General features: G+C 44.8%; 1 long non-coding RNA gene and 1 pseudogene across 1 annotated transcript; one reads left to right on the top strand and one right to left on the bottom strand.

Moving 5' to 3' along the window:
- Positions 1-584: 584 nt before the first annotated feature.
- Positions 585-20,672, bottom strand: Gm31408. The gene is made up of 4 exons (XR_379214.3): positions 20,461-20,672; positions 15,517-15,681; positions 1,577-1,880; positions 585-1,420 (listed from the first exon to the last, which is right to left on the bottom strand). It is a non-coding gene; the product is annotated as a predicted gene, 31408 (long non-coding RNA).
- Positions 12,124-12,635, top strand: Gm18226 (predicted gene, 18226; annotated as a pseudogene).
- Positions 20,673-22,489: the final 1,817 nt, after the last annotated feature.

The following is a 22,489-nucleotide window of genomic DNA, read 5'->3' as shown; positions in this document are numbered from 1 at the left end:
TCTCCACTCTGTAATAGCCAGCCATGACTCTTAATGAGCACTCCCCACTGCAGGTGACATCCTCTGGGGACAAAGAGCCACACTTGTCTGGAACAAAATTTGTAAGCAACTGGAAACACTGTATCTAGCCTCATCTTTTTTCCCATTTGCACAATATGTATTTTGGATTATTTTAGATCTATCCAAAGTGATTGGCATGCAGATTGGAAAGAAAAGAGCAAAACTGTCCATTTGTGCATTGGGTGGCCTCAAGAGAACCCACAAAAGTCAACTGAAAAGCTACCAGAATTGAGAGTTATACGGAGTTTTAGAGCTGGCCTTCAAAACTTAAACACAAGGTAATAAACCTCAGGAAAGAAAAGCATCATCTATGCCAACACGGAAGGAAGAAAATACCTAGGCAGTAACTCATCAAAAGTAATGTGTTGTTTGTACCCTGAATTCAAAAAATAATCTCCAAAATAATATTGAAAGAAACAAGAGACCGCCTAGATAAATGGAAAGATGCCTTGGACTGGAAAGTCTGATGTTGTTAAAATGACAGTAGAACCACACGGACCTGAAGATTCAGGTCTGGCATCTTCTTTTTTTTTAGAATTATTTATTTATTTACTTATTTTATGTCTATGAGTACACTGTAGCTGTCTTCCGACACACCAGAAGAGGGCATCGGATCTCATTATAGATGGTTGTGAGCCACCATATGGTTGCTGAGAATTGAACTCAGGACCTCTGGAAGAGCAGCCAGTGCTTTTAACCACTGATCCATCTCTCCAGCCTGTCTGGTATCTTAATCACGCTCCTCCACGCTCTTCCTTGACTCAGTTTCCAACATGTGCAGTGATCACCTGTGGTCCTGCTGTTTCTCTACCCCAGCTCACAGCAGAACAGAGTTCCTCAGTAGAATGTCAGGCCCCACGAAGAGAGGCTTCAGGACAGTCAGGGCTCTCTTGCCACACCTCGTATTGGAGGAAACGTGACGCTTCCACCCAAGTGGAGCAGGTTGAATTGTGAGTCCACAACAGCCACAGGAAACTAAATGTTTCCCTGCCCTGCTCCACTGTAACAAAAGCTGCCAGGGTGAGGAGGTCCTTGTCTAATTTCCTAAGATAGTCTGTGAACGTAGAGTAGTGCCTAACATGTAGTAGGCAACAAATAGGCACTCCATTGAGTAAGGTGTAAGATGATAGCAGGCAAGTTCGGAATGACTCTGTAAACTTTGTATAACTTTAGAGGTGAGGGCCCCAACAGCATTGCCCTTCCTGTTTCTGTCTGTGTCACTGTTGTGTTTGGTGCACTGGGAACTCTGGAGAAGCAGGAGGGTTTGAGACTGGAGCTCCTGCAGCAGGTGACCACACAGGCTGCGTGGTGTAATCGGAGCCTCCGAGAGGCCCTGGTGTGCTTGGGAACTGGCCAGCACCTGTGAGGAGATAAGAATAGACATCCTTGAGTTTATGGTTGTCCCAAGCTCTGAGCAGTCCTAAAGTTATAGACCAAGCACTCGCCCCTCCCCCGGGGGGTCCCAGGGCACATCACCAGCACACTCAGATTGATTTCAGACCATGGGCCAGCTAACCTTGTATTCCAGGGATGCAGTGAGCAGCATGTCTTGCTGCTTCTATTGAAAGCCCTGTCACTGGTCCCAGTCCTTGCTCTTCTGAAAGGTTGTGACCCACTTCTGAGACTGTACATTGCTACGGAAGGTGGTGAAGCCAGTTCTCAGCTATGAGAGCATTCCATCCTCCCTGGTGCAAGGCTCCAAGTACAAAGTGTGCTCTGCCACTTGGTGCCTCTGGTGAAAGCGGCTGGCCTCCAGAAACTCAGCAGGTCCCAGAAGACAGTGTTTCTTCAATGAAGTGGAGAAACGCTTGCAACCATTCCTGGTAATAGATAGCATCGCATTAATCCAGGTCTCTGGTCAGAGGCCAACTGGAGTTTTATCTCTTTCCTCAATGATGCTTAAAGTGCCAGCATATTTTAGCTGTGGGGCAAACAGAGCCCCCAAGGTGGAGTGGTAGGCCTCTGTAGTTACTTGTCCACACAGGTACAGCCGTCGGATTAAGAGAGCCACACAATATTATCAGTTTTGCTCACTTGTTGATGGAGCCTCGAGTTTGAAAATCTAGTCTGGCCACCTACTAAACGCCGAAGTCCTCTTCAGTGCCCTCTAGAGCATGTGAGTACACACCATCTCCCCCTTGAGTGATTGTAACTGGTGCTAACTGGAGTCCCTGAATCTTCTTATTCCTTCCACAGTGTATGTCTCGAAGCCTTCCCTCCTGAAGCTTTCCAAAGGCTCTTGTGGTCCTTGGATTTGAGTTCAGATTCCTGATACAGCCTGTCTCCTTCTGATCCCTGCAGCCTATTTCTAACCACTCTTCCATATCTCCTCCAGGAAAGCAGCTATCTCTGTCTTTCCAGTCCCACATAACAGGCCCCGCCCCCTCACATCACAGGCCCCGCCCCTTCATATCACAGGCCCCGCCCCTTCACATCACAGCCTCCGCCCCTTCACATCACAGGCCCCATCTCTACATACTGCTTCCTCCTCAGTGATGTCTCTCTCCCGTGGCTTCCTCCTTCCTCCATCCCATCCACTGCCTTCAACCTCTCTTTTAACACATTAATTCCTACTTATGCCTACAGTCTGCTGCCTTTGGCTCTCTTCTGACCCCTAGACCAGGTTGTTTGTCCCTGATACGTATTGTCCTCTGTCTGAACTCAATGATCTTAACTCCAGAACAGCTTTGTGATGGGCAGCTGCCTACGGACCTGACAGCCCATCCGTGCCCATTTAATCTTCTTTACCAATACCTGGTGTGGTCCTGGATTATTGAGTGTTCACTGGGTAGAAAAACTGGACTCATTTTCAGAATAGCTACAAATTTCCCTGTGTGCTCTTCCCTAAGTCTAGCCTTCAGCATCCCGTTCACTACATACCTGGCCCCTCCTTTTCTCCCCTGAAGTAGCTGCTGGCATCTCCTTCTTACTCACTTACGAGCTCAGTGTCGGATTCTTTCCCTAGATAGTAAATTCTCTTCTACTTAGAACTCAGGTCCCTAGAGACATTGGGAATGAAGAATTGCCCAGTTAACTTTTTAAAGCTATCAGGAGTCCTGGCACGCCCCCTAGAGGTGATGATAGTAAAGTTCTTTTATATAAAAAAAAAATCTCTACCAGCAACCACCAACACTCCGAGAAATAATAACCGGCAAATCTAGAAAGGTCGTGAATGCTTGAATTCACAGATGAAAGTCCCCAACATGTAATGTGAATTGAAAACATATGTACAGAGGTCTGGAACACAACCCAACTTCCCAATCATAAATAGCCTCTTGAATTTAGAAGTCCCCCATGATGTGACAGCCCATGAAGACCATGCGTGTGGGGTCCACAGACTTCCAGATGATCTTGAAGAGAAGCAATGACCCCATGCTGGCCCTGGTCCCTTCCAGTTACTCACGGCATTCTAAATCCACCCCACGGTAGATTCAAAGAGAGTCAGCCAACTCAAGCTCCTGGGGTGGACCCCAGCACCTGAAGTGGATCTTTCTTTCCTAACAGGGTGGAGAACTGTGACGGTCATCATATGAGTTAGTTTGACAGCCAAGGAAGCAGAGGTCTAAATTAACCAATGCCGTGTGGGCTCATTTCCACGGAACCTTCAGAAACTCTAGTCCTGGACCTATCTCTTTCCTATAAGCAGGAACAGTGAAACAGTATTGCAAAACTTTATGTTTATCATATGTTAATCTCTGATAGAACACCTAGAACATTCTATATAAACTTAGTAACCACAACGGATCAGAGGCATTGACAACAGACATTTGTGTGGCAACTGCACTGTGACATTCTCAGTGTTGTAAGCCAGGCACATCTCTGTTCCATTTCTATTGGGTCTGAAAGAAAGGTAAGTCTCTTTCAGCACTGGGACCCTGGGGAATTTTAGGGTCTGAAAGGTGAAGAAAGAGCCCTGGATTTTCTGTATGCCATATGCCGAGTACAGACCAGATACGGTCACTCAGGAGAAACCGATCAATCACCTCACATCCAAAATCTTGGATTTTCCTTAAAATGCAATGGTTCTGCCAAGACGATCAATGTTTATGAGTTTTGCACTTGAGAACACTCAAGATTCTATAGCCAGGTTTTTCAACTCATCTATAGATTGCAAGGCGTTTTTCAAAACTGTACGCGTGTTTTCATAATACTGGCATGGCATTTGTCTTTTCTTGTTTACCGTATTTGCATTTGCGCTGCAAAAGAAAAGATGGGCAGGAAGGCTTATCCCTTGGTACAAATAAAGCAATTACAGTAACCATTGCCTTCTTTCTAGCCGTGCATTCCTGGCTAAAGTGAAAAGACCACTTTCACTTAAGACTGTCCTCAATGAAAGCATAAAAAAATATTAATCTTCTTAAACCTTAGTCCTTTACATATCTTACAGTGGCTTGTGCTTGCAATCTCAGAACACAGGAGACAGAGATAGGAAAAGATCACAAGTTCAAGGCCAGCTTGGGCTTCACAGGGAGACCATTTTAAATAAATAAATAAATAGATAGATAGATAGATAGATAGATAGATAGATAACACATCCCACAGGGAGACCATTTTAAATAAATAAATAAATAAATAAATAAATAAATAACACATCCCACCAATCACTTTGCCACATACAGTGCAAAAGTTGTCTTGAGGGTAGGCAGAAGGTTGTAAGTTACAAGCTAAATCAGCAATTATTTCATTTGAATATGGATACTTAGAGGGCTTTTGTGGCTTTTCTTTAAATAAATAAAATGAGATTGTCACTTTGATGAAAGCAATTAGCAATAGTTGTTGCCAATGACAAAACTCAAGCTTCCAAGAAAAAGGTACATTTTGTAAAACTAGTTTCTACCACTGTAAATGTGACAACTTCCAACCTTTTAATAAGACCTCCCCAGGGTTACCAGTGGCATTATTTAAAACTAGGACTGCTTGTTTTATTTGAAAATGACTTGTGAACATTTGAAAAACATGCTTAACTAATTTCCAAATGACCATTATAACCAAATTGCACTCGAATGCAACCAAATCATCAAGAATTTAATATAGGGCTGGGAAGGGCTAAATCTATAAGGTGATTGACTATCTTGAAAACATGAGGACCCAAGTTCAAGTCTCAGAACCTACCTAAAAATATTAAGCATAGTGGTGTGTGCTTGTAATACCACCACCAGAGAGAGGCAAAGACTGGAGGATCCCTGGCACTTAATGGTCTAGGTGGTGAGCTCCAGGCCAGTGAGAGGACCCTGTCTTCTAAGGAGGTAGATGATGTTGCTGAAGATAAACTCAAGGCTATCATCCTATGGGCTTCACACAAACAGGAACACAGAAAGATGGAGAGGCAGAGAGGGGGAAGAGAGAGAGGAGGGGAGGGAAAGGCAGAGACAGACAGAGAGGGTGGGGAGAGAGAGAGAGAGAGAGAGAGAGAGAAGGAGGAGGAGGAGGAGGAGGAGGAGGAGGAGGAGGAAGAAGAAGAAGAAGAAGAAGAAGAAGAAGAAGAAGAAGAAGAAGAAGAAGAAGAAGAAGAAGAAGAAGAAGAAGAAGAAGAAGAAGAAGAAGAAGAGAGGGAGAAGGAGAAGGAGAAGGAGAAGGAGAAGGAGAAGGAGAAGGAGAAGGAGAAGGAGAAGGAGAAGGAGAAGGAGAAGGAGAAGGAGAAGGAGAAGGAGAAGGAGGAGAGGAGAGGAGAGGAGAGGAGAGGAGAGGAGAGGAGAGGAGAGGAGAGGAGAGGAGAAGAGAAGAGAAGAGAAGAGAAGAGAAGAGAAGAGAAGAGAAGAGAAGAGAAGAGAAGAGAAGAGAAGAGAAGAGAAGAGCATGTATGAAATTTGATTGCCATTTCCGTTCCATGTTTGCTGATGTCTTGCTAATTTTTCTTTTCTTTCAAATTCCTCCCAGTACATAGCTTTCATAGAAACATCCACTTCTGACTAGAGCATTTTGCTGCCGACTGCAATAGCTGTTGGAATGGAAAATTCTCCTCCTTTCAAATTTCCATTGAGACCTTCCCAGGTGACATAAAATGACACACCAGGAGCCTCTCCTTTCACTTTCCTCCCAGTGGCTCTCACTTCCTGGAATGCCTGCCACGTATTTAGATTCAGACTTCCCACATGGGCAAGGAAAGTTTACCACAGGATTGCTCCAAGTGGTAGATTACATTCATTGATGGGTTTTGTGCATCCTCATTCTGGACCTGGGTACCTTCCTGTCATCAGTGATGGAAATAGTTCCACCTGACTAGGAAAGGCAGCCAAGCAACCCTCTCTGTGCTTTCTGGAAATGCCTGGCTCTCTGCTCCTCTGAGCAAAAGTGGAGATGAATCAGGGTGATTGACTTCACACCCCACATTACAACTTCCAAAAAACATCAGTGTTGTATGGGCTAGGGATAAACCTCAGGGGTAGAGTTCTTACCCAGCATGCTTCAACTCTGAATTCAATTCACAGCACTGAAAAAATAGCTACACACAAGCATATTGTCATTCCATTGACATAAAAGAATAAAGTTAGACTACAGAGTAAGGGGAGCGTCACGCAGTGACAGAGTACTTGCCTAGCATGCAGAAGCTTCGGAGTTTGATCCCTAGCACCGGGTTTTTGTTTTTTTCACCGAACTCGGGTGTGTCCTTGTGCATTCAAGGCAAGCGCCCCATCACCACAGAGCAATGTCTTGTCCTGCTTTCTCCATTTGCTCTTCAATGTCTGGTTTCAGTTCAGTGTGCTGGCTTGGTCCTATGCTGTTTTTCTCTTTCTTTGCACGCAATACGCGCATGCGTCCAGCATCAGCCCCGTCTCAGCTTCTGGTGTTGAGACTCAGAGACTCTGGCGTTGCTTTAGACCGCCTGATTGCATTTTTTTTCCATCCTCCTCTTTTTCTTCCAGTTTTGGCAGGAGCCACCTAGTCTTAGCTTCACATTTCTTGCCGTCCCTTTGCATTTGCTTTCCCCTATTTCTTCTGCTCTGTGGCTATGACACTAGCGACGGCTCTTACAATGAGTATTTCTTTTCCGTTTCTACACTTACAGACTAATATTTTTGTACCTGCATACCATCCTGTTTTTTTTTCTTTTCCCCGATTATTGGACTTGATGGAGTAATTGTTTTATTGCTCATTGCTATATTTTCATAACACGCTTATTTATTAGTTGTGGTTGCTTTTACTCTGAATAGACTAACAACATAGAAAGATCAGCTACTGAGCTATACCCCTAGACCACTTGGAGAAATGAGACCTTAGCTCTACTACAATCTAAATGCAAGTATTTTCACTGGAAGAATATAGGTGCCTCGTTTTTAAAATCTAATCAGTGACCTAATGCCAGAGATGCAAGTTCCCATGCAGAAACACAAAGTATGCGATTCCTCTTTTAAACCACTTCAGAAACGGAATGAATTGGGTGGCTTCCCGATAAAGAATTTGAAAGAATGACTATAGGAGTGCCCAACGAGATTGAAAAGGATATAGATAAATTCCTATACGAATTCAAAACAAACAACTAAATAAAATTTCGGGTGTCAACACAGGATATAAAAAGATCAGTTCATAAAGAAACAGAAAGGCTGAAAAGTAAAGCTGACCTCTTAGAAATGAAAAGTTTAGTAAGTCAAGTTCAAAGCAAGAGACTTGATGGAAAGTCTCACGGGTAGAATGGATAAAGCAGAAGACAGACAACCTGAGGATTTGGATGCCAAGCAGATGAATTGGATCATTCTGACAACATCATGATAGCAATGAAGTACAACCACAGCATGGGAGAGCTACAGGGAATCATCAAAAGACCAAGTCTTCAAATTATGGGCATTGAAGACATTCAAGCTAATGACACAGAAAACATATTCGATAAACGGGTAGCAGGAAAAAATCCAATGTAGGAGTGAAGATAGCCATCTACATGTAAGGCATTAGTTTAGATAACAAAGACAAACCTTGCCACATAATATTTTAGACTAAGGAATCAGCCCTACCAAGGAGAATTGGAAACCATGGGAGAGAAGCACCCTGCCACAGGTAAAAGAAACCCCTTTGTAATAACATCAGAATTTCTGCAAAAGTTCTAAAAATTCTAAAAATGTATAGAACGACGTTATTTCAAGCTCTGAAAGACACAAACTGCCCTCGCACAGTACTGTACCCAGCAAGGCTGTCCTTCATTAAAGGAGACTGAGATACTTTCTACAACAAACGCAAACTAAAGAAATCTCTGACCACTCAGAGAAGCTACCCTCTAAAGAAAAAGATAAACATACCCATGAGGCCCAGGGAGAGTGCCAACTGCAGAAGACTCCACAGGTGGGGCTGAGTGAATTACAAACATTAAGGTAGAAATTAATGAGTCCTTTTCAATAATCGACTTTCCAACAAAAGACATGGATTAGATTCAAATGCACAATTCCTAACTAGAGAGATGGCTCCGTAGGTGACAGCACATCCTGTGATAACATGAGGACCTGGGTTCAAGTCCTAGCATCCACACAAAAGAACAGATATTTACAACTCTAAACAGGTATGTTCTATGATGATTAATCTTGATTGTCAGCTTGGTGGGGGGTTAGAATCACGGTGGATATACATCTGTAGGCTTGTCTGCAAGGGAGCTTCTAGACTCCGGATTTTAGTTGAGGTGAGGAAACACGCCCTTAACGTGGGCAGGGATGCCAGACAGAATGAGTCAAGCACTCTCACCCATCACTGTGAGCTCCTGACTGCGTGGACGATGAGATCAGCTGCCTCCCTAGCCTTGCCTGCTGTCGTGTCATTCCCTTGCCATTCCCCACTGTAGTGGACTGCACCCCCTTGAAATGTAAGCCAAGTTAAAACTTTCCTTCCTGAAGTTGCTTCTCATCGGGTCTTCAGTCACAGCAACAGGGACAGTCATTAGCACGTGCACCAGGTGCTGGCACAACAGCGTTATAAACAGGACAGACACAAAGACTGGTCTCAGCACAGGAACAGTGGGTGACCCCCATACCCCATCCTCACGGAGCAGGACAATCGGATGGAATTTGATAATATGGAAACAACATGGGACAGCGCGAACAATCAGTCAAAGAAATAATCATTTCTTCGAAAGGGCAAGGTTGACGAGCCCTTAGCCAAACAAACCAAAAGAAAGAAAAAAAGAGATTAACATATAATTCATAGTAGCATAATTAGAAACAAAATGGAGACATTGCAACAGGCACCAATCAAGGTCCAGGCATTTTGAAACCCTATATTCAAGTATACTAAAAAAACGAAAGAGAAATGGATAAATTTCTAGACATGTATGATCTACCAAATTTAAACCAAAACAATATAAGTAACCAAAAAATAATAATAATAACCTGTTAGACTGATAAACAGTTTCAACAAAACAGCAGTGTGCAACAAAATCAATAAACAAAAACCTGTAGCTTTTATAGGTACCAATAACAAACATTCTAAGATATAAATCAGGAAAAGAATCTCATTTTCAATTGCTTCAAAAATAATGAACCTCATACTAATAAACCTAACCAAGGAAGTGAAAGATATCCACTGTGAAAATGCAAAGCTTAGATGCATGAGAAGAAACAAGACAAATGGGTTGGCAAAACTTATGGAAATGGCTGTACTATCCAAAGTGATGTGTGCACTCAGTGCAATAATTCCCACCCAAACACCCGCGTGGAGTGCCTCTACATGCAGAGCAGGCCAGCGATGGCTGCTGAGAAAGAGACTCAACCTTCTCCAGGGAAGAGCCCATTGACAGGCTACCCAGCCCCAGGTGCCCAGGTGGTCAGCCTAACCCCACACATATAGAAGCAACGCTAAATGGACTCAGTAAGGGGTGTGTGTGTGTGTGTGTGTGTGTGTGTGTGTGTGTGTGTGTCACAGTAATTGAAATTCTGAAAAGAACATATTATCAAGTCTTGGTGGTGAATACCTTTGACCCCAGCACTTGGGAGGCAAAGGCAGGTGGATCTCTGTGAGTTCAAGGTCATCTGTTCTACAGAGCTAATTCCAGAACAGCCAAGGTTACATACACACACACACACACACACACACACACAAGCCTTGGGGTTGGAGAGATGTTTCAATGGTTAAGAGCATTGACTGCTCTTCCAGAGGTCCTGAGTTCAATTCCCAGCAACCACATGGTGGCTCACTACCATCTGTAATGGAATCCAATGTCCTCTTCTGGTGTGTCTGAAGACAGCTACAATACACTCATCTACATAAAATAAATAAATCTTAAAAAAAAAAACACCTGTTTTGAAAAGCAAAAAGAGTAATTAATTTAAATTTTTAAATTTCAATAGCATTCTTTACAGAAACATTAAAAGGCAATCTTAAAATTCATATGGAATCACAAAAGACCTCGATGACCAAAGCAGTCCCAAACACCCTTCCCCTCCCCCCAGAAAAAAAATAGGGCTGGAAGCATCACATTATCCTACAAACACATCATTTGCTTTTTAAAATCAGATGTATCAATTGATTGCTAGAAAAATAGAATAAAATAGAAAATCCAGAAATAAACCCATATAGCAATAGACACCTGATTTTAACAGATACCAAGGACAAGCTTTTGAACACATAGTCCTGAAAATAAAATAGATGGTCACATGTAAAAGGATGAAGCTGGATCCCTCACACCCTGTATAGAAAGCAATTTAAAATGGATCATAGACCTTAATGTAAGACCCAAAACTCCAAAACTGTTAGGAAAAAGCAGACGTAGCAAGGACCCTCTAAAAGGGCCTCCAGGGTGAGCAAGGTGGCTCAGGAGGTTCAAGGAGCATAGCACTTGCCATGGAAGCCTGACTGCCTAACCCACAGAGGGGTGCAGAGAGAGAGCCAACTTTACAAAATTGTCCTCTATCTCCACACCCTTGCAGTGTGTGACACAGGCATGTATACACACATGGGGGGTGGGGGTGGGGGCAGAGGGAGAGGGGGAGAGAGAGAGCTTTCATTTCTAAAGTTCTTCCATCTTTCCTGAAATGCTGCCATTTCTTCTTTCAATCCATTCTGAATTGTCTTCGATGCACATGAGTTGTGGGGTTTTGTATTAAGAATTCTATTAGGGAATCAGGAAGGGGTTAAGGCATTTGTCCTAAATGCATGAGACCCCTAGTTTGAATGCCTAGATTCCAGGTAATGCCAGTGATCATGGTGGCCCATCTGTAGTTCCAGCCTCAGAGAATGGAAATGGGACCTTTTGGAGTAAGCTGGCTGTAAGACAAGCCAGACTGGTAACATCTGAGTTTCACTTAGAGCCCTCGCTTCAATGCGTGTGGTGGAAGAGCAATTGAGGGTGATTCCCAATATCAGTTTCTGGCCTCCATGTACACTCATGCACACATATATACATGTGTGTGTGTTTTTACACACAAGCACACACACACACCATGAAAATTAACAAAGGGAAATTTCTTCATAATTCCATGGCTTTTCCAGGAGTTGTGGTCATGACAGAGTGAGCGCTAACTCTGCTTCTCTCAGCTTCCCAGCATAGCACCCTGTGCACAGAATGCCTTCCTGACAAGAAGAAAAACAACTGGCTCGACTTCCTAAAGCATCTTACAACATTACTGTTTAGTGGACACGAATTGGCAAGGGTGCAGGACCGAATGAAAATAGCTCACACGCCAGCCACTGGTGCCGCCACTATAGACAGAGGTCCATGATCCAGCTATCACCATCCATCATTCATGAGCACACACCCAAAGAGCCCTATACCCCACTACAGAGACGCCTGCTCATCATTGCTGTTCTAGTCACAATAGCTGGGAAACAGTCTAGATGTCCATCAACAATCAATAACTGAGTGATGAAAATGTAGTATATTTGTATGAAGGACTATTATTATTCAATCATTAAGAAAAGCAAAATTATGAGATATGAAGATAAATGGAGCTGGAAACAATCTTTCTCGGGAAGATAACCCAAACCCAGAACGACAAACACTACGTGTTTTCTCTCAAATGTGGATGTTAGTTTTCTATATTCATATATGGGTGTTTCGTTTAGAATACCCATAGTGATCAGGACTCAGTAAGGGCCCATGGGGGGGAATCTGGAAAGGAAGTGATTCCCCACCCTTGTAGTCTGTCACAGAACTGTACCTTATGGTGTCCCAGAACACGAGCATTAGGAAGAACAGAGACTTGTGTGGTCTCTGCTCACAGAGTGACCACAATTTCTTCAATGGAAAGTAAACATGACCTGGTGATTTGGGGTGGGAAGCCTGGCTCTCCATTCTTGAGAAGACTGAAGCTTTGAAGGAAAGAATTAACATAGTTCTCTGTAGAGAACTCGAGGAACCACCACAAGGAGCTCGTTTTCTTGCCAAAAGTCTAGACAATGTCTTAAGACTCACTGAAAAACCAGAATTAGCAGATAAATTAGACGTGGTTTGGGCAGTGCGAGGTGGTTCTGTTTACAAGGGAGTGATGAATCAGCCCGGTCACCTCAGATTGTGGCAAGATCATACAGGAATCTGAAAGTAACACCCCCACCCCCCAGAAATTTATTTTGGGAGATATAAACCTCTCCCACGATACCCAGGTGACCTCTTTGAGGTCTAAAAGGAAAAGGGCCTTGAGTATAAATTTGAAGTCTATAAAAAGAACTAATGAAAGAAGTCCTGGGCTTCAAGTTGTTCTGTTTCCCTTCATGTGAGTAACGTTTTTTGTATGTTTTTTGTTTTTTTACTTTTTACAAGACATGGGACTTGTGTTGGCTTTAGATCTGCGAGTAAGTATTTCTTTAAGGAATGGATAGTTGGACACGTTTGTTTAATGGCACTGGAGATGGAACCTGGGGCCCCGGTGCATGCTGGGAAAATACTGTACTGGTGAGCCACCCATCCCAGCGTACTTCTGCATAATTCTAAATAATATCCTTTCGTTTCCCGTTGATCTAACTAGGTTATATTAAATATGCTTTAATAAATAAATAACCCTTTGACTCATTTGGAGTTGCTACTTTTTCTCTGTCGGGGAGGGATTCCTGTTTCCTCTTCCTCCGCCATCACACGTCGCCCTCCTAAATAATGTCCCTTTCATCCTACCCTGAACTTGGCCTGGCCCTGCTTAGACATCACAACAGCTGCCAGCAGCACAGACTTCAGGAAAGGCAGCAGCCTCTGCCTCCCAGACCTACCAGAATCCACCCCCAACCCCCGTGAATCTGAGCTGTCTGAGATGAAATGAGTTTGGGGTAATTACAAGGAACCAGTGAATGCGATCCAGCGGTGGGGACCCCCAAAGGTAGTTGCCTTGTCCGCTTAAAATTCTTGAAAGCACCGAGAAGAGTCGCTTGGAAAGGGAGAGAAATGGCCTTTAAAAGGTGATGTCAGGGCTTCACCATGTGTTCTTGGCTGGTCAGACTCAGGGTTAGGATTTGGAGGCGCTGTGGGAGTATCCGTTCACTACTCTCTCCTAATCCTCTCAAATCGCCCGGCTCTACAGCTGTTGGTGCACCAGATAAACTATTTGTTCAATTATTCTTGGCCGGGATGGGGCGGCTGACCTCAAAGGCTATGAGCTTCATAATTCCGGCTACTTCAATCAGCCAGGCCCTCCCCGGGCTGCCCACGGGAGACAGGGCCTGTTTGAAGCCAGGGCACTGGGTTCGTCTTCTTTCCACCCTTTTCATCTCCACGCAGACGGCGGGGCGCGGGCACCTCCCGGTGGACGCCGGCAAGGAACAGCATCAGCCGCGGGCCCCGTGCCAATGCACAGAATCAAGGCGATAAAATAATTACAAATGAAAGGGAGATTAGTGAGCACTGTGGAGACAAATGCTTCCAAAATGGTTCTAGAAATCTCCTCGGCGTGTTCTCAAAGGAGACTTCGCTGCAGCTGCCATCTCCATGGTGATCAGGCAGCAGATGCTGGGCCAGGATCACTCTGGACACTTGTCAGAGCCACCCAACACCAGCCCGGGAGGGAGACGTAGGCCAGTCACCTTGGCATCGCAGAAATGCACTGGCCGTAAGCACGAATTTATTTTCCCATTTTTAGTGCCCCTCCCTCTCTCTTGGCCTCTGCAGAGTCCCCCTAATAAGTGGGTGACAGCTGCCGAGAGACTGGTCCTGTCTGGCAGTTGTTCTAAGAAATACTCCAGGGGAGTTGAAGCCTAGTGTGGCTAAAACGTCCTTTGCAGCCAAGATGTCCTCTTGCCAGTCTGTTAATTTTTCCTCAAAACTTTATTTTGATGTCTTGTGAGACTGAGTCGGTATCGAGCAACGCTTTGGGATGAACTCTTCTTTCTGGCCCGCTGTCTCCATTACCTTCCTCAGATCTCCTCTGATAAAGGAAATCTAAGCCACAAGCCATTGGCAGTTGTCAAATCGTGAGTCACCACAAGCTACCAAGCCACACGCTGTAGCATGAACTCTAAAACAGGTAAGAAGGCCTCTCTACCTAATGGGACAGAAAGCCTAAAATGAGGCCGTGCATGGTCTATAGGATATATTTTCCGGAGCTGGCAGCCAGGTACCTCAGCAGTAGCACAAGCTAGGGATGGGAACATATTTAGAATTAGCAAGTCTAACTATGCAACACGCGGCCCAGATTGAAATAGTTAATTTGTTGGAAAGAGGAATGCTGAGAAGCCCCAACACAAAATTCCAAAATATCAAATGCTCTATAATCCAAACCCCAAACATTACCATGATGCCCCATGTGGAAAACCCTATACCCGACCTCGTGTTCTTATCAGGAAAGTCCAGGATCCACATGCAAAGAATGCTTAAAATTGTGTGAACTCTGCTGACACAGCGATATTACAGAAATACAGAGGAGCAGATACTGAAAATGAACAGAAAATCTGCATTCTACCATACTGCACTCAAGCAGCTCAGAGTCTAGCTGAGGGGTGTTGAAAGAACACGACCAGGGGTACTGCAGAGACTTCAACAAAAAATAAATTAATTAATTAATTAAAAGAGGCAGGAACACCAAGTGTCCGGGTGGTTTCCACTGAGATTGAACGTGCCTGAGTGCACTTTTGCAAAGAAAGCTTCAAAGTTCTCCTGCAAGTTTCAAATGAATCTGAATCAAAACTGAAAGAGCAACAGGCTTAAAGTGAGAAAAGGACACGGAGAGCCGGAAGACATGCACAGGCTGGCTGACTGACCACGTCCAAACACAGCTCCGAGCATGCTGGCTCCCCGGGGAGCCTGAGGGCTGCCAAGGTCTGAGGCTTTGTCTCTGGGTTAGCGACTTTCTCCAACTTCCTTTAAAAGTAGCCAACTTTCAGATAGAATTATACACAGAATCCCTATAGCCAAATCTCAATCAAAATGAACATGGTCTGAGTAGAGCAGGTTGGTTCAATGTTATCTTTCCTTAAGAACAGCAGCTTCAACATCCTACAGTGGGTTGGAAGTCTCCTGTCGGCCGAGCTTAAATTCTCTGCCTAGGCATTTGTGAGCCTGTGGTGGCAGTGGGTTTCCTCAATTTTATATCCTCCCCGGTAAGATCATGAGTGAGACACGCCTACCTGCCCACCCCTGCTTCAGGTGCTGTTGGGTAGCTGTTTCCTCCGGGAAGGGCTTGACCGTGGCCTTCCTGAATCCGAGCAGCTTGGATGACCTGCGTAAGTCTCTCAGGATCAGAGTCAGGGCTCCAAAGCCTTCACAAAATCCCCACATATTCCTTCCTTCTCCTAGGTTACAAAGAGGCAGACAATCACTATGGTTGAACTCTCCAGTAGTGTAGCTTCCCAGACATCACCCAGGAGGACTCCTTAGTTGTATAGCTAGCTACCCATATGTCACACAGGAGACTCTTCAGTGGTGGATACCCATACATTGCTCACAGCACTTCTTGTGGTATGGAGGCTTTGAGACACTCATCCTCTTTAAAGTTATTCCAATAACTCATTGGTTTACTAAGCTGTGCTTTCTTTAGTCTGTTCTTTCTTTAGTCTGTCAGTACTCTCCTATCTAGGGCAAATAGATATTTCTTTATACCCCCCTAGGAAAGTCATGGGACAGATATCATCCTTGGCTCCTGTCTCTCCATCAGTTTCTCACTGAAATCACGCACTTGCTTGGCCCTTTCAAAGCCCGCTAACTCGGAACTGCAAAGTACAAGGTCCTATCCCAGGAAACTTCTCTAAGCCATCAAGTATGAGCCCACAGAGCCTCTGCCCTGGTTCCATACTGTACCAGTGAGGCCAAAACCTATAAAAGGCATCTAAATTCACTCCACTTTGCTTGAGCCCACTTCAAAGCTAAAGGCAGAGCCAAGAGAAGAAAATTCCAGGGCTGTGTGTTTATGGCAGTGGGGTGCATACCCTGGAGCAGTTTCTCCCAAGATTGAAACACTCAGTCTAAAGGGAAGTTCTTCAAGACAAAAGGTTAACATCTCAAAACAGCTTCAGGAAGTCCCTGAAACTGACCAGATTCACTACCCCAACCAGATATGTAAACAGTAGAGATTATTGAGAGTCACTCTCGGCCAATCCCAGACCCATCTGGAGAAGCAGAGACCAGCCCAACTTTCGAGAAGAAACCAAGATCAGAGTGTCTTCCTGGAAGAGGCTCGGCCAGCTGAGGCACCTGGAAAGAGCCCTCTCCAACCTGTTGAGCTGCCTGTAAAGTCCTCAGTGTGCTCCAGGGTCCCAGCTGTGTGAGTTGTCACCCATGCTGGGGTGGGCCTTGGCGATGCAGCTGTCTGAATCATTTCTGCTCCTTGTAAGTAAGCCCTCGCCCATACTTTTCTACGTGACCCCAATAAAACTCATTGGTTGACCAAGCTGGACTTCAGTACCTCGGTCTGTCACGAGCTCCCTATTTAGGTAAGTAAATGTATGTGTTGGGTATCCCCAGGGGAAGTCCCATACAACAATATACAACAGTGGTGTGTCTTCTGAAGTACCAATCCTCTCTCTCTGAGGTCTGGAGACAAGTGTCTATTTGCTATCAGGCTGGCATATGTATAGTGCCTTGTACTTCATAGACTTCTGAGGAGAGGCAAGACCAGCTCCGGGGAATGGAGTTTAACCTCACTCAAGTCCTCTGCAGCTATGGGACAGAAGAGGCATTGCAGACTTGGGGAAGGGGAAGCCATCCTACATTTGCTCTGGCAAGAGTTACTCAGTAGAATGAGACAGCCCCTGACCCTTGGCCTCTTTGCTTGCAGTTAAAAGGGTAGTGATGGCCTAAGCTCACACAGGATCTACCTATGAGACACACCCTGGAGCTCAGTGGTAGAAGCTGTGCTTGCCATATTGACACAGAAGTAAAAGCGGGCCAGGGTGGAAAAGTCGTAAATCTGTCCTCCACATCCCGCCTCCTTTTGGTGGCACATCAAGTTCTGACTTTTTCTCGGTACCTTCCTTCTCTAGCTGGCCGCTGCCCGCCATGCTCTAAGGTGCTGACGTAGCATCCCATGCTGCCCCAGTCTACCTTCTTCTTTAGCTTAAGCATTTGGCCTCTGGCTCCACATCTTATCACAAATCCTTGAGAACAGAGACCATACCTCATCTTGGTCAGTATCTCCCTGGGTATCACTGTGACAGCAGTAGATCTCCATGCTCTTAAGATAAATAGAAACTGTATCAAAGGCTGGGAGAGGAGAAGCAGAGGTGACCAGCAACTCCCTGATGGCTGAGCTCTTGCCTAAAACTGCCAAGTGCTGTTGGAAGCACCCGAGCCACTTATCTCATTTCACAACCATCTCTTGAGGTGACCTGTGTTACAAAAGAGGTGATTTAACTGCGGGCATAAAGTGAACTTCTTAATGTCATGCCTCAGCCAAAAGTCAAGGCCAGGATTTGAACCCAGTAAACTTCCAGCCCATGCTCTGCCATGTGTCCGACTGCTGCAGAGGGAAAGCTGTCCCTTGTGAGTAAAAAGTAATGGGGACAAAAAATCTCAGGGGAAGAACACGGACACTTACTTTCAAAAAGAAAGACACTCTACCCAAGTCTGTTCTCATGGCCCAGCCACCATGAGGACAGTCTGCCTGCCACTGAGCTCAGCTCTGTGTCCCCCACCCCACCCACCCCCGTTACTGACAAGTTAGTACAAGTTTTCCTCTGCCACTGCATGAATTGGAAAAAGGTGTGAGACAGATAGGAAGTGTGCATGTGCCCATGGAGTATATCCCCAGACCAGAAAGCCTGAGCTTTCGAATTGCTTGTTGGGGTGGACCTCCAGGCAAGCTGTGAACCCACTTGACAAGAGAACTCTCTGTGACCTAGGCAAGCTAAGCACCCCACGTTAAGTATCCCGCTGTCTGTGTCCCTTCTCACTGAAAGCTTGTTTTGACATTTTTTGCAGCGCTAACTTAAAAGAAGATATTTGAGGTACCAGAATCTCAGACCTACAAATGCAACCGAAGTCACCCGAATCCACCACTCTGCAAGAATCAACCTGTTGGTAGGTGTGGTGGGATGTGTCTATAACCCCAGCACTGGGGAAGGTAATGCAGGGGGGTCATGAGTTCAAGACAAGCCTGGACCATATGACTAAACCCTGCCTCCAGACGAAGAAGGCAGACAAAAATAGTAAGAGGGAAAAAGAAGGATGGGACGAAGAGTGTTTGAAACACACAACGCCAGTAGAACTTCTGGTAGGGAAAGGAGGGATGGTTTTATTAAATAGCAACCGTGTGTGTGCATGTGTGTGTGTGTGTGTGTGTGTGTGTGTGTGTGTGTGTAAAACAGAAAGGAGTCAAACCAATTGCTTTATTCTAATAAGATGTCAATACAGCTCAAAAATATGAAATGATGTGCGTTTTTATCCTCCCTCCACCCCACTCAGCAAATACCCGTGGAGTGAGGTGTGTCTGCTGTGGGCTAGGTTTTGCTCTTCAGTTGTGTACTAAAGACAAATGTTAAGGTGAGCGAGCCTTGGGGAAAAGAGAATTTGTAGGCAGATCTAGCCAGATGACAGAAGAATAAGTGCATACAGTATAAGTTTCAGATGCATGGGACAGATGTGACTTTGAAGTGAAGGTATATATCCATATCCACTCTGTAGCAGAATAGTATAGTATAGTACAGTACAGTAAGGTATTCTCAACAAACTTACAGGGTTGGCTTTCCTGCCCACACTCCATGACTGAGAAGCAGCCCCAGTGAGCACTGAAGCTACCTGCCAGTACTCTGTTCTTCTGGCTCTATAGCCCAGGATGTTGTCAGGGTCCACACATGCTTCAAAAGGTGTCAGAGAGCGAGTCTGTGACTATTGCGTTTTCCTCCTTCCTGCCCTTCTTCAATCTCTCTACAAAAGGGGCAGAGACCTGGACAGGTATATTCTGGAAAGAAATCCTATCACGCGTGACACGTCTGCTATACGATGTGATTTAGCCATGGAGGACAGTGGCTATGGGACTCGGTTTATGGAAGGTGTCTCTGGCTGTCCATCATGTGAAAGCAGAAAATAAAATCGTGGCCACTGGAGCCTTTGGAAAACGGAAGTGGGGACTTACCAACAAGTGTAAGGTTGTATACAGTTACAGAAGATGGGTAAGGGCTGGATATCTGTCCACCTGTAATGCCTAAGGTTTTAAGATATGGTCCTGTGCACTCAAAAACATGTTAAAAGAGTGGATCTCATCTTAGTGTTTTTATCACACACACAAAAATGACAAGCATAAGGGAACTTGGGGAGATGGTGGACGTGGCATTTACCTTGACTGCAGAGATGGTTCATATGTAACAAATGTCCAAGCTCACAGAACTATGTGCAAGTTTTTATATCAGTTACACTGCAATAAGCCTATTTAAAAGGTAGCGCTTGTGTAGACTCTTCTCCATTCAGCAATCCTTCTCTAGCATTCAAACAGACTTACTCTGACCCAGTTCACATCTATTCCTGTTTGAAGAATTTCCCCCACTTCTTTTCTCTTGCCCTTGGGAAATTAGCTTCCTGGTCACATACCTATGGAGGTAAATAGAGGGCCTCCTGCATACTCCCTGGCTCCTAGCTAGAGTGGCTTGAAAAAGGAGGATGCTCTCAGCCTATCTCCACCCAGACCCAGATGGAAGACAGCTTTAGGGAAAATGTCCTGAATTTTACGTTTCGTTTCATAGGCTTCCAGCGTCCACTGAGGCCAGTGCAGCCTACACCTCACTGAGGTAAGTGGATTCAAGCAAGCTATGACTTTCTGTTGCTAATTTACTTCGCTTAGCATACTGTATCCCACGTTTATCTAAACAATGCGAGCAATTCATGCTAGCCCTGGATGGCGTGTTCAGAGGCTACATCTCTGCATCTCAGCTGCAGTCTTGCACTGACAGACAAATCCCAGGGTGGAGTGGAGACGCCCCCGTTGTTCATTGTGCTTAGCTTCTTCGGAACGCCCTTCATGCCTGCTTTTCCAAGGTCTGGCACCCTCTCTCACCTCTGAGAATGGAAAAAGACTAAGAAGCTAGGATATGATACCATTGTGAAATGATCTTGAACTGGGGTGTGTGGGATCAAAGACATACCTCAGAGGACCAGGGAATGAAGGGATGAAGGCTCTCTTGCGCTTCCCACTGGCTGCTGCAGGAGAGCCAAGCACAGGCTGTAAGAAGTGCCTCGTGGACTAAACCTACGCGCTTAGGAACCTAGCTGTTTGGAGTCCCGGGAGATGAAGCTGTGTGCGCCTGTACAGAGGAAGGAATATGCTGGCTTTCATTTCCTGGTCCTTCAAGATGTAGCAACTAATTATTCCGGCGCAACAAGCACCCCCTGGTGGTCATAGGAGGTGTTTCCCATTACAAAAGTGTGTAAACAGCACCATCTACAGTTCATAACATATTGCAGCCTTGCCAACGAAATTCAATTTGCTCCCTTTCATTAAGTACCTGTGAAACAAAACAAGGGTGAAAATAAAACGCAACTCTTTAATAATGTGTGTTCCGTCTCATACTGAGGTATAAACGTCGAACCTCGCGTAGCCACGAACAAAACGTGGATTCTCAAGTTAAACGACTGAAATCTGGTCGTAACTTTTTGAGCTTAGGAAAGTTAATACGGCAAAACTTTGGGGATTTTTTTTTTATCTGTAAAGAAGGTTTTGTGTTTACTTACAGTACTGAACCAAAGCTTAAATAAAATAATACACATAAGATAAAATCAAATATTATAAAGTAAGTTGGTATAATAAATAGGCTTTAAATTACAACAACAAAAAATTCACCCAGAAATGGGGAGTGGGTGTTGTTGAAGCTGTGAACTATTTCTGACATGGGTTTGTCAAATGAAAAACAAGAACTCTGTAAAGTATTTTTTTTGAAAAGTATCCTTTCCTCTCTGTAGAATGATTGAGTCCGACCCTCCTCCAAAAGATGATCTGCCCCTTGGGCACAAGGCCTTGAAACAAACTTCTGTCATATAGTTGCTGCACAAGCTATGGATGGTTACCCTTCCCTTAGTGAGGACTACAGGCCATTACAGAACCTTCTGCAATCTAATAATAATAATAATAATAATAATAATAATATGTTAATTATTCTTGGTTTCTGTGCATGAGACTCGTCTTAGCTGCATGTATGGATGGGCACTGTATGTGTGGCTGGTGCCTGCAGAGGCCAGAGGAGGGTGTGTGATACCGGTACTGAGACTGGTGTTAAGGATGGCTGTGAGCTACCATGTGGGAGCGGAACTGAACCCTGGTCTTCTGCAAGAACAGCTGCAGGTCCTGCCTCAAGGCAGAGTATTCTCCTCCCGGGTAGCCTCCAGACTCCATCTGCAAGATCAGCCCTCCCTAGAGTCCACCCTGACTCTCACCCCGACAAATTTGGAAGCCAAGTTCTCAAAATATTTTGACACACACACACACTCAAACCACACAGAGCCATCCATCAATATGAAGGAGAAATTAGTCCCAGGACCCTCTACCAATATGGTTACCCAAATCCAGAGACGCTCAGGTCCCTTCTGTTGGTTGCATGCGGTCTGTGCCTGCTTCCCATGAACTTCATCTCTGAATTATCTAATGCAATGCGAATGCTATCAGATAGTCTTGTACTGTAATACAACACCTAATACAGTGTAAATGCTATTAAGTAGTTTTTACACTGAATCGTTTAGAGGATAACGGCAAGGAGAGCAGGCTGTGCATGTTCAATACAAATATGATTTATTTCAAATACTTCGGGTCCATGGTCTGTTGACTCCAGAGCCACAGAAGCAAAGGGGCAACTGAACATGTACATATAGATGCTTTACTGCTTCTGTTTCTCTGGGTGTATCGATACTGCATCTTTATTCAACACACCAGTCTAGAGGGGGTTGACTCCTGGTGCCCTCATTCACTTTGATTGTCAGCTTGACATAAGCTAAATTCATCTGAGAAGAAAGGCTCCATAGAGGAATTCCATAGATCAGAATGGCCTGTGAGCACATCTGGGGACTGGGGTTGTCATAATTACAAATTTATACAGGATTCCCAGCCCACTATAAACAGTTACACCCCTAGGCAGATGGCCCTGGGAGTGACAAGACAGCTAACTAAGGAACTGAAGACATGGC

This window comes from Mus musculus, chromosome 9 (assembly GCF_000001635.26).
Source record: "Mus musculus strain C57BL/6J chromosome 9, GRCm38.p6 C57BL/6J".
NCBI lineage: Eukaryota > Metazoa > Chordata > Mammalia > Rodentia > Muridae > Mus > Mus musculus.
Note: the sequence above shows the minus strand (reverse complement) of the source record. Positions and strands in the feature narration are given on the sequence as shown.